Here is a 17,991-nt window from a genome sequence, read left to right as displayed (position 1 = left end):
GTACCTGGCACTGTGGGGACATAGGTGTACCTGGCACTGTGGGGACATAGGTGTACCTGGCACTGTGGGGACATAGGTGTACCTGGCACTGTGGGGACATAGGTGTACCTGGCACTGTGGGGACATAGGTGTACCTGGCACTGTGGGGACATAGGTGGGTGTACCTGGCACTGTGGAGGCACCCATTTTTTGGCATTTTTATATGTATGTCGCACTGTAATGGTGCATTATATGTATGGCACTGTACAACATGACTAAAAACGGAGTTATGACACAAGGTCATACTCCTACAAACGTCATACCGAAAGGTGTGCACACAAAAATGGGGTAAGACAACTAGACCACGCCACCATTTGTGCGCGCATGATAGTGGCTCTTGCCCTTGACTACAGATCTTTTCTGACTCTTTGCCTCTGACTGGTTGGCCACCCCTGGTCTATAATGAAGAGACATGTTTTGAGAGAGCATTTAAAAGACTACAAGTTGGTGGAGAGTCTGGTTAGGCAGGATAGGGATTTCCATATGAGAGGGAGTGGCAATTAAAGAGGAGACAGGTGGAAGTCTGACGCAGATCTAAGAGAGTATGAGGGAAAGTTGACATATAAATTGCAGCACTACTTATCTACTAGATCTTATTCCCAGGATCTTCTCAGACCTGATTTTTGGCACTAGTGTCATATCCCCATATGTTTACCTTTCAGTATGTATGTTGCATTATTTGCTAGGACAAGTCCTGTCCATAACTACAAACCTAGACTGAATTGGCACTTCAGGATTTGCTTGAATCAATCTATTTATAAGCACTCTCCTGATGTTCATTACAAACATCATTACTTAAATAGCTACAAGTGTTAGAGTATGGTTTTAAACAAACATTGTTGTTTGCAAGACTATAACTACTTGTATTTGAGGTACATTCAAACAAGCACTGATTTGGCTAGATGAGCATTGGTATTCCATAAAAAATTTACCCATATAGGTCAAGACTGAAAAAAAGCAATGGTAGGAGATACTCCTATATATAATCTGCTTTGGCAACCACACTCAACGTAGGGTGTCAGGAAATGAGAATTGTCATTTTCCTCAAAACAAGTGCTTATTGCAGTGGTTCCCTAACTGTGTGCCTAGGCACCATGGGATGCCTCGGATTGGTGGTCCAGGACCAATTCAAATTATTTATGTTCAATGTAATAGGCAAAACCAGTGCTGGTGGCTGCCAAACATTAAGGCCGGGATGTAATGAAGTCCAAGTTCAGCGGCCGTGTGGGATGCCGGCCAAACTTTGACCTTTTTTTTTAAAAGGGCAATCATTTACAAGGCATGGTTTAGCCTTGTAAATGATTGTCCCTTTAAAATAATAATCTGAGATCGCCCGGCATCCCACGCAATCACTGAACTTGGACTTCTTTACATCCTGGTCCAAATATGGAAAAACAAAAGTGAATTTTGTCTCCTACCACATAACTGAACCTGAGGATGACATATAAACACAATTTACTTAATTTAATATTTTTTTTCAACTTTTCTCAATAAGAAACTTTTGGGCTAGGGGGTCCATAAAACAAATTCTCAAACTTTAGGTCAGAGGTTCTCAAACGCGGTCCTCAAGGCACCCCGACTGTCCAGGATTTAGGTATATCCATGGCTCAGAACAGATGGTTAAATAAAATTTACTGAAGTGCTAATTAAGTCACCTGTGGCCAAGCATGGATACACTTAAAACCTGAACCGTTGGGTGTCTTGAGGACTCAGTTTGTGAACATCTGCTCTAGGGCACGGTGATTCTGAAAAGCTTGGGAACCACTAGCTCAACGAAAGTTTGTCTCTCAGGTTTAGTTACTGGATCCTGGTCCTGATTGTCTGGTGAGGGGTTAAAATAAATTAGTATTTATTTACTGTAGTACTAGCTAAACAAGTAATTGGAGAAAATATTATGACGTTTGGTTGGTTGGACAGACACAAGTCAATCAGAATATATAGTAGCAATATCATGTACCTGTGTACAGTTATAGAGTACAATAGTGTCCAACATCCAATTCCTCCATTTTGCCTCTTCTTCCTTAGTTATAAAGTATCCATTTCTTTTTATTATACTTGACATCTTGGATGATTAATCAGTCTGATATATTTCAGACTCACAATAATTATGTCCAACATATAAAATAAGATTTTACTCACCGGTAAATCTATTTCTCGTAGTCCGTAGTGGATGCTGGGAACTCCGAAAGGACCATGGGGAATAGCGGCTCCGCAGGAGACTGGGCACAACTAAAGAAAGCTTTTAGGTCACCTGGTGTGCACTGGCTCCTCCCACTATGACCCTCCTCCAAGCCTCAGTTAGGACACTGTGCCCGGACGAGCTGACATAATAAGGAAGGATTTTGAATCCCGGGTAAGACTCCTACCAGCCACACCAATCACACCGTATAACTCGTGATACTATACCCAGTTTAACAGTATGAAAACAACTGAGCCTCTCAACAGATGGCTCAACAATAACCCTTTAGTTAACAATAACTATGTACAAGTATTGCAGACAATCCGCACTTGGGATGGGCGCCCAGCATCCACTACGGACTACGAGAAATAGATTTACCGGTGAGTAAAATCTTATTTTCTCTGACGTCCTAGTGGATGCTGGGAACTCCGAAAGGACCATGGGGATTATACCAAAGCTCCCAAACGGGCGGGAGAGTGCGGATGACTCTGCAGCACCGAATGAGAGAACTCCAGGTCCTCCTCAGCCAGGGTATCAAATTTGTAGAATTTTGCAAACGTGTTTGCCCCTGACCAAGTAGCAGCTCGGCAAAGTTGTAAAGCCGAGACCCCTCGGGCAGCCGCCCAAGATGAGCCCACCTTCCTTGTGGAATGGGCTTTTACTGATTTAGGATGCGGCAATCCAGCCGCAGAATGCGCCAGCTGAATTGTGCTACAAATCCAGCGAGCAATAGTCTGCTTAGAAGCAGGAGCACCTATTTTGTTGGGTGCATACAGGATAAATAGCGAGTCGGTTTTCCTGACTCCAGCCGTCCTGGAAACATACATTTTCAAGGCCCTAACTACGTCCAGTAACTTGGAATCTTCCAAGTCCCTAGTAGCCGCAGGCACTACAATAGGTTGGTTCAAGTGAAAAGCTGATACCACCTTAGGGAGAAACTGGGGACGAGTCCTCAATTCTGCCCTATCCATATGGAAAATCAGATAAGGGCTTTTACATGACAAAGCCGCCAATTCTGACACCCGCCTGGCCGAAGCCAAGGCCAATAACATGACCACTTTCCACGTGAGATATTTCAGATCCACAGTTTTAAGTGGCTCAAACCAATGTGATTTCAGGAAACTCAACACCACGTTGAGATCCCAAGGTGCCACAGGAGGCACAAAAGGGGGCTGAATATGTAGCACTCCCTTTACAAAAGTCTGAACTTCAGGCAGTGAAGCCAGTTCTTTCTGGAAGAAAATCGACAGAGCCGAAATCTGGACCTTAATGGAACCCAATTTTAGGCCCATAGTCACTCCCGACTGTAGGAAGTGCAGAAAACGACCCAGCTGAAATTCCTCTGTAGGGGCCTTCCTGGCCTCACACCACGCAACATATTTTCGCCATATACGGTGATAATGGTTTGCGGTTACTTCTTTCCTGGCTTTTATTAGCGTAGGAATGACTTCCTCCGGAATGCCCTTTTCCTTCAGGATCCGGAATTCAACCGCCATGCCGTCAAATGCAGCCGCGGTAAGTCTTGGAACAGACAGGGCCCCTGCTGTAGCAGATCCTGTCTGAGCGGTAGAGGCCATGGGTCCTCTGATATCATTTCTTGAAGTTCTGGGTACCAAGCTCGTCTTGGCCAATCCGGAACCACGAGTATCGTTCTTACTCCTCGCCTTCTTATTATTCTCAGTACCTTTGGCATGAGAGGCAGAGGAGGGAACACATAAACCGACCGGTACACCCACGGTGTCACTAGAGCGTCCACAGCTATCGCCTGAGGGTCCCTTGACCTGGCGCAATATCTCTTTAGCTTTTTGTTGAGGCGGGACGCCATCATGTCCACCTGTGGCCTTTCCCAACGGTTTACCAACAGTTGGAAGACTTCTGGATGAAGTCTCCACTCTCCCGGGTGTAGGTCGTGTCTGCTGAGGAAGTCTGCTTCCCAGTTGTCCACTCCCGGAATGAACACTGCTGACAGTGCTAAGACGTGATTTTCCGCCCATCGGAGAATTCTTGTGGCTTCTGCCATCGCCATCCTGCTTCTTGTGCCGCCCTGTCGGTTTACATGGGCGACTGCCGTGATGTTGTCTGATTGGATCAGTACCGGCTGGTTTTGAAGCAGGGGTCTTGCCTGACTTAGGGCATTGTAAATGGCCCTCAGTTCCAGAATATTTATGTGTAGGGACGACTCCTGACTTGACCAAAGTCCTTGGAAATTTCTTCCCTGTGTGACTGCCCCCAGCCCCGAAGGCTGGCATCCGTGGTCACCAGGACCCAGTCCTGTATGCCGAATCTGCGGCCCTCTAGAAGATGAGCACTCTGCAGCCACCACAGTAGAGATACCCTGGTCCTTGGAGACAGGGTTATCAGCCGATGCATCTGAAGATGCGATCCCGACCACTTGTCCAAGAGGTCCCACTGAAAAGTTCTTGCATGGAACCTGCCGAATGGAATTGCTTCGTAAGAAGCTACCATTTTTCCCAGGACTCGTGTGCAGTGATGCACCGATACCTGTTTTGGTTTCAGGAGGTCTCTGACTAGAGATGACAGCTCCTTGGCTTTCTCCTGCGGGAGAAACACTTTTTTCTGTTCTGTGTCCAGAACCATCCCCAGGAACAGTAGGCGTGTGGTAGGGACCAGCTGTGACTTTGGAATGTTTAGAATCCATCCGTGCTGTTGTAGCACTTCCCGAGATAGTGCTACTCCGACCAACAACTGTTCCTTGGACCTCGCCTTTATAAGGAGATCGTCCAAGTACGGGATAATTAAAACTCCCTTTTTTCGAAGGAGTATCATCATTTCTGCCATTACCTTGGTAAAGACCCTCGGTGCCGTGGACAGTCCAAACGGCAGTGTTTGGAATTGGTAATGGCAATCCTGTACCACAAATCTGAGGTACTCCTGGTGAGGAAGGTAAATGGGGACATGTAGGTAAGCATCCTTGATGTCCAGGGATACCATGTAATCCCCCTCCTCCAGGCTTGCAATAACCGCCGTGAGCGATTCCATCTTGAACTTGAATTTTTTTATGTATGTGTTCAAGGATTTCAAATTTAAAATGGGTCTCACCGAACCGTCCGGTTTCGGTACCACAAACAGAGTGGAATAGTAACCCCGTCCTTGTTGAAGTAGGGGCACCTTGACTATCACCTGCTGGGAATACAGCTTGTGAATTGCCTCTAGCACAGCCTCCCTGCCTGAGGGAGTTGTCGGCAAGGCAGATTTGAGGAAACGGCGGGGGGGGGGAGACGCCTCGAATTCCAGCTTGTACCCCTGAGATACTACCTGAAGGATCCAGGGATCCACCTGTGAGCGAGCCCACTGATCGCTGAAATTTTTGAGGCGGCCCCCCACCGTACCTGGCTCCGCCTGTGGAGCCCCACCGTCATGCGGCGGACTTGGAAGAAGCGGGGGAGGACTTTTGTTCCTGGGAACCTGCTGTTTGTTGCAGCTTTTTTCACCTACCTCTGCCTCTGGACAGAAAGGACCCGCCTTTTCCCCGCCTGTTTTTCTGGGGTCGAAAGGACTGTACCTGATAATACGGCGCTTTTTTAGGCTGTGAGGGAACATGGGGCAAAAATGCTGACTTCCCAGCTGTTGCTATGGAAACTAGGTCTGAGAGACCATCCCCGAATAACTCCTCACCCTTATAAGGCAAAACTTCCATGTGCCTTTTCGAATCTGCATACCCTGTCCACTGCCGAGTCCATAAGCCTCTCCTAGCAGAGATGGACAGTGCACTTATTTTTGATGCAAGCCGGCAGATCTCCCTCTGTGCATCTCTCATGTATAAGACTGAGTCTTTTATATGCTCTACGGTTAGCAGAATAGTGTCCCTGTCTAGGGTGTCAATATTTTCCGACAACGAATCTGACCACGCAGCTGCCGCACTGCACATCCATGCCGAAGCAATCGCTGGTCTCAGTATAATGCCTGAGTGTGTATATACAGACTTCAGGATCGCCTCCTGCTTTCTATCAGCAGGCTCCTTTAGGGCGGCCGTATCCGGAGACGGTAGTGCCAACTTTTTTGACAAACGCGTGAGCGCTTTATCCACCCTAGGAGGTGTTTCCCAACGTGCCCTATCCTCTGGCGGGAAAGGGAACGCCATTAGTAACTTTTTAGAGATTACCAATCTTTTATCGGGGAAAGCCCACGCTTCTTCACACACTTCATTTAATTCTTCCGATGGGGGAAAAACTACGGGTAGTTTTTTCTCCCCAAACATAATACCCTTTTTAGTGGTACCTGGGTTTATATCAGAAATGTGTAACACCTCTTTCATTGCCTCAATCATGCTACGAATGGCCTTAGTGGACATTAGATTAGACTCATCGTCGTCGACACTGGTATCAGTATCCGTGTCGACATCTGCGTCTGCCATCTGAGGTAGTGGGCGTTTTAGAGCTCCTGATGGCCTTTGAGACGCCTGGGCAGGCACGAGCTGAGAAGCCGGCTGTCCCGCATTTGGCATGTCGTCAAATTTTTTGTGTAAGGAGTCGACACTTGCACGTAATTCCTTCCATAAGACCATCCACTCAGGTGTCTGCCCCGCAGGGGGTGACATCACTTCTATAGGCATCTGCTCCACCTCCACATAATTTTCCTCATCAAACATGTCGACACAGCCGTACCGACACACCGCACACACACAGGGAATGCTCTAACAGAGGACAGGACCCCACAAAAGCCCTTTGGGGAGACAGAGTGAGAGTATGCCAGCACACACCAGAGCGCTATATAATGCAGGGACTAACTGAATTATGTCCCCTATAGCTGCTATTATATTTACTGCGCCTAAATTTAGTGCCCCCCCCCTCTCTTTTTTACCCTTTTCTGTAGTGCAGACTGCAGGGGAGAGCCAGGGAGCTTCCTTCCAGCGGAGCTGTGAGGGAGAAATGGCGCCAGCGTGCTGAGGGAGATAGCTCCGCCCCTTTTTCGCTGACTTTTCTCCCGCTTTTTAATGGATTCTGGCAGGGGTATTTATCACATATATAGCCTCTGGGGCTATATATTGTGATATATTTGCCAGCCAAGGTGTTTTTATTGCTGCTCAGGGCGCCCCCCCCCCCCAGCGCCCTGCACCCTCAGTGACCGGAGTGTGAAGTGTGTATGAGGAGCAATGGCGCACAGCTGCAGTGCTGTGCGCTACCTTGGTGAAGACTGATGTCTTCTGCCGCCGATTTTCCGGACTTCTTCTTGCTTCTGGCTCTGTAAGGGGGACGGCGGCGCGGCTTCGGGAACGAACACCAAGGCCAGTTCCATGCGGTCGATCCCTCTGGAGCTAATGGTGTCCAGTAGCCTAAGAAGCCCAAGCTAGCTGCAAGCAGGTAGGTTCGCTTCTTCTCCCCTTAGTCCCTCGATGCAGTGAGCCTGTTGCCAGCAGGTCTCACTGTAAAATAAAAAACCTAAAATAAACTTTCTTTCTAGGAGCTCAGGAGAGCCCCTAGTGTGCATCCAGCTCGGCCGGGCACAGAAATCTAACTGAGGTCTGGAGGAGGGGCATAGAGGGAGGAGCCAGTGCACACCAGATAGTACCTAATCTTTCTTTTAGAGTGCCCAGTCTCCTGCGGAGCCCGTCTATTCCCCATGGTCCTTACGGAGTTCCCAGCATCCACTAGGACGTCAGAGAAATGAACATGAGGCACTGTATGTTATTATATGAATTGGGGGTACGGTGTTTCATAATGTGTACTGGCAGCCATAACATGTGACATAATGTGAACTAGGCCACTACTATGGTTTACAAAATAAACTAAGGCACAACTGCTGCAGAGAGGTGTCTTTCTAGAAGTATTGAGACAGGACCCCTTTAAAATGTTGCCATGGGGCCCACAAAGTACCATATCCCATTTCCCTGCCCCTACTATTAACCAGGGGTTTTCCCGGGACTTAAGTACCAGGTAGACAACCGGGGTTATGTGTGAATGAAGCGACCGGGGATTTTACTCCTAGGTCGCCCACAGAAGCTCTTGACTTGCCGTTCTGGGCTGTCTGGAGGGGGTGGGGCTGCCAGAACCCAGACTAGGAGACTCACTGAGCACCATCCCGGGACTTCCACACCGGGGGCTGTTCTGTGCTGCACTTCCCTCCTGGGTTGAGGCTCTGTGGGGTATCTGTGTTCCCAATAACAGAGGTGCGGTTTCGGGAGATACTAGTCACTGCAGGGGGTGATCTAGGACTGAGCACAAGAATGTGGGAACTGGCACATGTTATCACTATCGGAAGCACACACACACACATGCCACCACTGCTCAGTATGTGTGTCATGTAACGTTACACAAAACCTTTCAATTATCACTAGACATTATTTTATGCACCTATTCTATGAACTATTGGCTATACTCTATGATTTGACCTTGGACATAATGCCAGATCATGTATGGGTAAGGCTCCAATAGGACATGTATCTGGAACGGATTAGCTTTGATATAGTGATATCATTTATTTGATTGATACTTTCACCAAGCAAAGAAAAACAGAAACAAATATGTGGTATTAACACAGGAAACAATAAGGCCGTTATAGTCAGACCACTTCCCCCTTCTACAGTTACTCTTGCCATGTGCAAGAGCTGTGAGGACCATCTGCAAAGCCAAGCTACTGGGACTATCTTTTCCTACAGGAACATTAGTCACATTGGCTAAAGCCCATGCTAATTGGGTATTACTGTATGTGGGTCCAGCAGGACACTTCTCTGTCTGGGTTAACAGGAGCAGTTTTGGGCAAATACATATAGCCCAGTTTTCTGTAGTGTCCCTTTTAAAGTGACTCAGTACCAGGCAGGTTTGTGACGTTACAAAAAATAAATAAAAATTAGATTTCTCTAAAACTAGTATTACAACCACCCACACAGATGCTTGCTACATTACAGTCACTGTGTTAGATACCTTTCTACTTGCAGCTCTTGAGCAGAGCTAAACTATACAAATTAATGTGGAGGACAGCTGCATCTTTCCAGTGACTGGAATCTCAATGAAGTGATCCCCACTGATGCCCTAGTCTGGGTAGTAGGAAAGGTAGTGTTAATATCAAAAGTGTAAAAACACAGAGCCTAAACCACCCACTAAACTACATTTTATAGTTTTACAGATGTCATTCATTGAAAAGGTAGACAGCTGTGGTTGTGCCACATTTTTTGGTGTGGAGTCAAGATTCTTAATATATCTCTCTCTCTCTATATATATATATATATATATATATATATATATATATATATATATATATATATATATATATATATATATATACACACACACATACAGTATATAAATGCGAAAGTCCTCACTCACTCACTGACTGGCTCATCACTAATTCTCTTACTTCCCGATATGTTAGGAAGCTGAGATGTAACATAGGTACTCGGAAGGTGGGAAATAGGAAAACCTAAAACCTCCCTTAAGGGGATGAAAAGGGGGTTGACCTAATGACAGCATTACCGATGCATGGTTTGCATTGCGTGAACGATAGCAGCCAAATGGACAATCAGATCAAAATTTGGATTGCACCTCCAGTGTGTAGAATTTAATAAACTAGAAAAATGGTCCTGTCAATTTTTACCATATCTGCTACGGGTGCTCCTCAGGTGACGCCAAGAACCATGGATTAATATTTACTTACATTAAGACGTCTCAAATTTACATCTCTATAGATTTACCAAATTTTTAACACTTATTTATATTTACAACCGGGACAATCAGAAACTACTGTGTGAAGAACAAGCTAGTTTTGAATATTCAAGTAAAATTATTTCTATTACCTGAAACATAATTTTTGCTGCCACCCGTTGCACTCATTCTTCTGAAAGCAGGACCACTAATGCTGCAAAAAGCGAAGAATTCCATATATGCTGAACTGGGGCAGCCATCCCAGTACCTTCCCCACTCCAATCCTGAAGCTGCTGGAGCCACAGAACCAGTTTTACTCTCACTTCAAATTCTTTGCTCCTCAAGTACACACAGAGCCAGCAGCAAATGGTTATTTGAGACAAAGCTGGATCTCACCTAATCAGCCATGGTCACCTCTGCATACAGGCAGTGATTAGTACAGAAGGGTTGGGGCTGTGAGACCGACGGTGGGGATCAGAATACCGACCCCGGGATCCCGACCGCGGAATGCCGGCGGTGATGGTGAGTGCAACAGAGCACCTTGCGGGCTGGCTGCGCTCACCATGCAGTGGCTCGCCACAGGTTCTATTCCCACTCTATAGGTGTCATGGACACCCACGAGTGGAAATAGTTCCTGTTAGTCGGCATGCTGACTGTTGGGCGTTTGATTGCTGGGGATCCCAGCATCAGCATGGTGACCGGCGGAACACCAAGCGGCGGTCACATGACCGCATCCCAGACAGAATGTCTACCACAAAGAATTTAACCTACAAAGATGCATAAGACCGAGCTTGAAGAGTAGCAGAGCACATCAATGAGACCTGTACATGCGTTAACATAAAGTAGACAAGATAACTCATGTGTAAAAGAAATTTACGGGTGTCAGAGTTAACAAGTTACTTTCATGCAGCTACCAAAGATCTTCAACCCACACATTTCAATGTTTAACTGGGAGTGGTAAAACTATAACAGCATATAGCAGAGTAACATGGTAATAGGGCTGACCTCTCCATGTGACTCATTCTATTAGAACACATGCATTTTCAATTGTCATTTTATTTTTCCATTTTTAGAAATACACTAAAAAAATGTTTATGATAATGGCCCTCATTCCGAGTTGTTCGCTCGTTGCCGAATTTCGCTATATTGCGATTAGTCGCTTACTGCGCATGCGCAATGTTCGCAGAGCGCATGCGCTTAGTTATTTTACTCAAAAGTTAGGTATTTTACTCACGGCATTACGAGGATTTTTCTTCGTTCTGGTGATCGGAGTGTGATTGACAGGAAGTGGGTGTTTCTGGGCGGAAACTGGCCATTTTATGGGTGTGTGTGAAAAAACGCTGCCGTTTCTGGGAAAAACGCGGGAGTGGCTGGAGAAACGGGGGGGGGGGGGGGGGGTGCCTGGGCGAACGCTGGGTGTGTTTGTGACGTCAAACCAGAAACTAAACTGACTGAACTGATCGCAGTGGCAGAGTAAGTGTCGAGCTACTCAGAAACTGCTAAGAAATTTGTGTTCGCAATTCTGCTATGCTAAAATACACTCCCAGAGGGCGGCGGCTTAGCGTGTGCAATGCTGCTAAAAGCAGCTAGCGAGCGAACAACTCGGAATGAGGGCCTATGTTCCTTAACAGCTCCATTACATGGCAAGCTGCTCTATAACAAGTATCATTTGCTTTTTAAAAAAACACAAAGACTTGTACATTATAAGAACACTTTGACCTAAATACATAATGGCCAGTTCATGTTACAGTGACCTCTCTTTCAAATTATTCACAATGTTGCACAGCAGACATCTGAAAAAGAACAATGAAAGAAACGTGGTGCAGTGTCATTGTACCGTGTGCCCAAATTATGCATGAAGCTCTTTCTACCAGAAATTATTTATTTAAAAAAATAACTATGTGTGGTGAAAATGGATATGAAAAAAAATCAAGTATTCTACACAAACCTTTAAATATGTATTTTAAAACAGTCCCAGATGACTCTTGGTCACGGTGGCCAGAAGGCTATACTACAACAATGGATTTATGACTGTACTATAATGATGAAAACTTCTACATTGTTTTTTTGTTTACCATGGATCACCTTAAATAGTCACTGACACCTGCCTTATTTTACTGCTGAGGTACATACATTCAGACTTTACCTTTATCCACCAAACAGAAAGACAAATGCTGCTTTCAACACACTTCATGGCTCTCACACCAATAATTGTTTTGGCTTTTCTCTTTCTTTATATCTGCTCCATTTTCCTGTCCTTTCCCCTAGCCCCTCTTATTCTTACATCTGATCTGCTCCATGGATGGATCCACAATTTGGGAATCTTGGGTGGGCACTGTCTGTGTGTTTATTTTGTGCTTTTTATTGTATTAGTACTCTTGTTAAACTGTATGACAAATCAATCAGAGTAATCCTTCACATTATATTTTTTCTCTTTGCCGGGCTCAGGGCCGCCATCAGGGGGGTGCTGGGGGCACTGCTGTCCCAGGCCCAGCCTCTCTGACAAGCGAGGGCCCGGGATGCTCATGCCGCTATCCGTCCCCGTACATCCGCCACCAACCGCACCACTCTATTGAAAATGTACCTTCCATGATGGCCGCCGCCTTAGAGGAGACAGTTTTTAAAGATACTAGAGGAGGCTCCTCTAGTATCCTTAATATCTGCCTCCTCAGAGGTGGCAGCAATTTTGGGAGGAACATTTTCAATAGAGTGATGCGGATGGCTGCGGACGTACAGGGAAGGACAGCGGCATGAGCAGACGCTCAGTGGCAGCGGAGGCCAGGGAGGGAGGGGAATCTCCTTACAACGAGCAGGCTGTAGGGCATACAATGATGACAAGGGCAATAATGTGGGAGCATGATATGGTGTCAGAGGCATTACTGTGGGGGGGGGGGGGTATAACATCGTGTTAGTGGCATGGTATGGGGTATAATATAGTGACAGAGGCATTACTGTAAGGGCATAATACAATGTCAGAGGCATTACTGTGGGGACTTAATATGGTGCAAGGGTCATAATATGGTGTTACTCTGTGGATAGTATATATATATATATATATATATATATATATATATACACACACACATACATACACATACATACACATACATACACTGCTCAAAAAAATAAAGGGAACTTTAAAATAACACATCCTAGATCTGAATGAATGAAATATTCTTATTAAATACTTTGTTCTTTACATAGTTGAATGTGCTGACAACAAAATCACACAAAAATTATCAATGGAAATCCATCCACCAATGCCACGTTGCACCACAGACTGTCCAGGAGTTAGCGGATGCTTTAGTCCAGGTCTGGGAGGAGATCCCTCAGGAGACCATCTGCCACCTCATCAGGAGCATGCCCAGGCGTTGTAGGGAGGTCATACAGGCACGAGGAAGCCACAGACTACTGAGCCTCATTTTGACTTGTTTTAAGGACATTACATCAAAGTTGGATCAGCCTGTAGTGTGTTTTTCCACTTTAATTTTGAGGGCGACTCCAAATCCAGACCTCCACGGGTTAATAAATTTGATTTCCATTGATAATTTTTGTGTGATTTTGTTGTCAGCACATTCAACTATGTAAAGAACAAAGTATTTAATAAGAATATTTCATTCATTCAGATCTAGGATGTTATTTTAGTGTTCCCTTTATTTTTTTGAGCAGTGTATATATATATATATATATATATATATATATATATATATATATATATATACACACACACCTTTTTTTTTTTTGGGGGGGGGTTGTTAACTATATGTTTTATAAGTGTTCAAAAAAATGTGTCAATATACTGTGTTACTTACTACATATTACCCTATTTGACCGATATTCCTCAAATATCTTCTTTCTGTATTACATTGAGCTTTAACAAAAATATGTTGGGGGGTTTAAACAGACCCAGATGCAGAAATTCATCTAATTTTCAATGTGATTTTAAATTTTGCAGCTGAAAAGTGCATTAACAGTAGATAGGTTTGATTAGATCTTTTCTGCAATGCATACATTTTTCTATACTGTTTGTGTACTGTGAAAAAAAAGTATCACAGCTAACATATTTATGAGGCCAGAAAATATTTTTCAGGACTGTACTCACTTTCATGCACCTAACTTCTATTTCTCAGAGATATTAAAACAGGTTCAGTATGAATTGCAGGCGTACGGGATCCCGGTAGTCATAATACAGACGCTGGGATCCCAATGATTGCAAGACCAACAGGGGTAAGTGTGAGCTGTTCTCCCCTAACCCTCTGTTCCAGTTGCCTAACCCTATCCTCTCCCTGAGTGCCTGACCCTAACCACCTACCCGGAGGTGCCTAAACCTAACCCTCCCTCGCAACCTGACCCTAACTCACCCCATGGGGGCCGAACTCTCCCTCCCTCCCTGCAGCTAAACCCCAAACTATCGCCCCCGTCTGGTGCCTAAACTTAACCCTATGGCTATACTTACGGTCAGAATGCGGGCTGTCAGGATTCCGGCATTGGTCTCCTGAACCTTTCAGAGTTCTGGTGTCGGGATTCTAAAGGGTGTCAGGCATTTTGACCATATACCCTTAAAACGCATGTTAACGCAAATAAACCATACTATCTAGAGAAGCCACTTACTTCTCTACATAGTATTAAAAAAAAAAAAAAAGTCCCCGACAGGCATCTGTCTGTTTCTTCGTGCTAATCTCAAGAACCATTGGATAGAATTTGATGAGGTTATCATAATTCTATAGAGCAGGGTTTAGGTGTAGGAAACATGAATCTATGACAAAATGTTGCTGAGCAGTGACAATTTTAGTGAAGCAAGTCAAAGACTAAATGGTCATCCTAGTGCTTTCTTGGCTTACGCCGCCTAAATCGTTATAAATATATCAAAACGATTTTTTTTTTACCGTTCTTATTTCATTTATGTGAAAACCGATTCTTTTTGCTTAAACATTAATTTGGAATGTTTGTTTTTCTATGTGTTCAACATTTTACATTTTTCTATTTCAGCTAAAGTCAATCGGAAAAGGAAGTCAAAGGATGAAGGCCATACCGGCAGAGGACAGGGGATGGAATAATCGTAGAGCATGTGTGCCATTTAATTTCAAACAAGTTAAGTACCCAGTAAAAGTCTGCTTTGCCATGAAAATGAATAAAGCACAAGGACGACACTGGAATTGACTTAAGTGGAGAATGTTTTTTTTTCTCATGGAAAACTTTACGTGGTCCTTTCGCATGTCATGTCAAAACAAAATCTTTTTGTGTTGACGTCAGAAGGAAAAAATTACTACTGTTGTCTACAAGGAAATATTATGACCTCGGTTAAAAAAGCCTATCGCCGTAAATGTAAAATTGCTCCCATGCGAAGCTGGGGCAGGTGACTAGTTATTTATTATATAAACTAGCAAAATCCAACCTGGTGACAGGTTATATTTAGGAATAACAGGTTGATGTTTCAAGCAGTGAAAAGAGTGGAGAAGTGGACCAATGAAAAAGTTGCCCATAGCAGCCAATAAGCTTTAAGGAATCATTTATCAAGAACATTCTATAAAATGATAGACAGATCCCGATTGGTTGCCGTGGGCAACTTCTCCACTGGTCCACTTCTACACTCTTTTCGCCGCTTGAATTATCAACCCCTAAATTTCTATTCAGCATTTTCAAACACTTCAACACAGTATGGGCCAAGCCTCCACAGGGTGTGTAGTATGGTATGCCGGTGGCTGGGCTCCCGGCGCCGGTAAACCGACAGCTGGGTGAGCGCAAATGAGCTCCTTGCTGGCTCGCTGCGTTCGCTATGCTGCGGGCACGGTGGCGCGCCACACTATTTATTCTCCCTCAAGGGGCGTCGTGGGCTCCAAAGAGGAAGAAAAGTTGATGGTATCCTGGGTTTCGGGATTCCGGCGCCGGTATACTGTGCGCCGGGATCCCAACAGCCAGCAAACTAAATACCACCCCTCCACAGGCATCAATGATATCTATATTAATTTATAAGCATGCAAATGTGCAGTACCTCAGCACAGGTAAGGATTGTTTCTATAAATGCACAGAAAATGCCAGATTCACAGAAAAAGCCAACTCCATACTAAATATGTTGATCTGGCTGGATTTTGATGATTTCTTTTTTTTTTTTTTTTTTAATTTAGAGTGGATCCAGATTTTTGTATGAATGTAGTGTGGATTTGGCAAGATGCAGGTTTTTATGTAAATTTAATAGAGATCTGAGAGGTTTTCTATTAAATGAGTCTGGATACTGCTTTTTCCATACAGTATATTTAGAATGGATCTGGATTCTCCTGTATATTTAGCACAGCAAAATACATGTGTGAATTTAATGTGAATCAGGCATTTTCTGTATATTTTGCCCTCTTCTCATAAAACATAAGAAGAATTTGTTGCCTCTTGATATACCACAAACAGGTCTAGGTAAGTATCGCAGGACTTCAATCTCATTGTGGAATGCTTTTGAACTTGATCACAATGCCATTTCATCTCATTTTCAAGCTTATACTCAGAGAGTATAATTGATCCCATTAAACACTACATTTCTTTAGCTACAAAATGCTGCTATTTATAGGCTTGTATAACATCAGAGAGTAAGGAATTGCTGATCCCTATGAGGAACAGGCCCACTGTTATTGCAGACATATGCTTCATCTGCATGAATGAATGATCACTATCTTTCTGTGTATTCCTACTGGAACCCAGCTCCACCTCTGCATGAAAATGTATGGGAAATACAAGCTCTTATTACCAAATGAATAAAAAAGTAGCAGAATTTATGTTTTGTTTTTGGTAACAGATATTACATTACAGAGAATGGAAACAGTAGCAGCTTGGAGGAGGTGTGGGGGTGAGGAGGGGGGGGGGGGGGTGATTGGATAGGAAATAAGATCTAGGTGAGGAAGACTCCCTATATTTTATTACCAATGACCTTTGCACCCCTGCCTGTCACAAGCACAGAAAACGTCACTGAGGAGTAAAAGGTGTACAGCAGGTAAAAAAAGAGAATGGGAAGGATCATTTATCTCTAGCATGGCATCTGCCTCTCTATTCAGTGTCCATTGTAAGGATATATTCTCCCCATGGCTCTTGTCAGATCTCCATATAATTAGGAGTCTGACCGGTCCAGCACGATGTACAACACGCAGATGAAGGCTATTCTTAGAATCAGACACACAATATACTGTATGCATTTTTAATCTGTACAATTCACACCCACAATGAATCCACATACACCTATATACGGACATACACCCCACTACCCGGTGCCTTGTGATAATACCTTATATACACTACACCCCGGTAGGCATAACCCCAGGGTTTCTTACTATTGACCACCCTTGTATTGCTATGTATTCCCTGTATCCTGTACCCCCGTACCTTGCCTGCAGATCACAGCACAGCATCAGCTGCTCTTTCCTCCTCCTCCTACCCCAGCAGCCAGCGGGCCGGCCCCGTGACGTCACTGACAGGCCGCGCAGCCGCCATTAGCTTGTTCCCCTGGTATTGGTACACTTCCTCAGAATTATTTTCTAATTATTTCTTATCATTTACATTTTTAATGTGCAGTTGGGGGTAAGCGGATTGGCTGGTTTTTGTACAGTAGTGTCAGTAGTCTCACGCACTCCAGTCCTCGTATTAACTTGTATATCCAATTATCCATGCGCTTTGTCACTCCCTGACGTACATTTTGTAGTAGTATTTAAATGAATAGACGTCACCCTTTGGACTGTGTGTGATACTAGTCTAGGATGCGCTGCCCACACTGAACATGGACGCTTGTGTGGCGGCTGTGGGAGACCATGTGACGATCTGGGGGCTGGGGGTTATGCCGCATTGAGGAGGGTGGAGATCACATGACTCACACACTAGGCTGGTGACGCTCTGCTCATCGTAGTCAGTTTGTTCTTGTCTATTTCTGTTGTCTGCTGAATCGCTTTTTTTTATAGCGACCTACATGATGAGAAAATAACACATTATATAAGGTTAAGACTAGAGCAAGCATTAAAATTACATTAGTTGTTGCTCATAATAATAATAATAATAATAATAATAATATTAATATATTTATCATCACCATCATCTTAAAAGTGGGTATGGGTCGACCCAATTTAGGGGTCGACATTGGTGTTAGGTCAACGTGTACTAGGTCGACAGGAGGTTTTTGACTGTTTTTGGTGTCGTTTTCGCCGT

The 17,991-nt window shown here is 44.4% G+C and overlaps 1 protein-coding gene across 7 annotated transcripts in view; it reads right to left on the bottom strand.

The window, feature by feature from the left end:
* The window catches only part of ATP6V0A1 (ATPase H+ transporting V0 subunit a1), a 196,835-nt gene extending 179,516 nt beyond the window's left edge, over nucleotides 1–17,319 (bottom strand). For 3 of the 7 annotated variants that reach the window (XM_063959441.1, XM_063959442.1, XM_063959440.1), the window contains exon 1: nucleotides 17,179–17,318. The gene's annotated coding sequence lies outside the window, so the exon portion shown is untranslated. Of the gene's footprint in view, nucleotides 1–17,178 lie in introns of all 7 variants that reach the window. The other 4 variants (XM_063959439.1, XM_063959445.1, XM_063959443.1 and 1 more) reach the window with 2 other exon arrangements.
* Nucleotides 17,320–17,991: the final 672 nt, after the last annotated feature.

The sequence above is a fragment of the Pseudophryne corroboree genome, chromosome 3 (assembly GCF_028390025.1).
Source record: "Pseudophryne corroboree isolate aPseCor3 chromosome 3, aPseCor3.hap2, whole genome shotgun sequence".
Classification (NCBI taxonomy): domain Eukaryota; kingdom Metazoa; phylum Chordata; class Amphibia; order Anura; family Myobatrachidae; genus Pseudophryne; species Pseudophryne corroboree.
The sequence above is the reverse complement of the archived record's forward strand: the minus strand, read 5'-3'. Positions and strand labels throughout refer to the sequence as shown.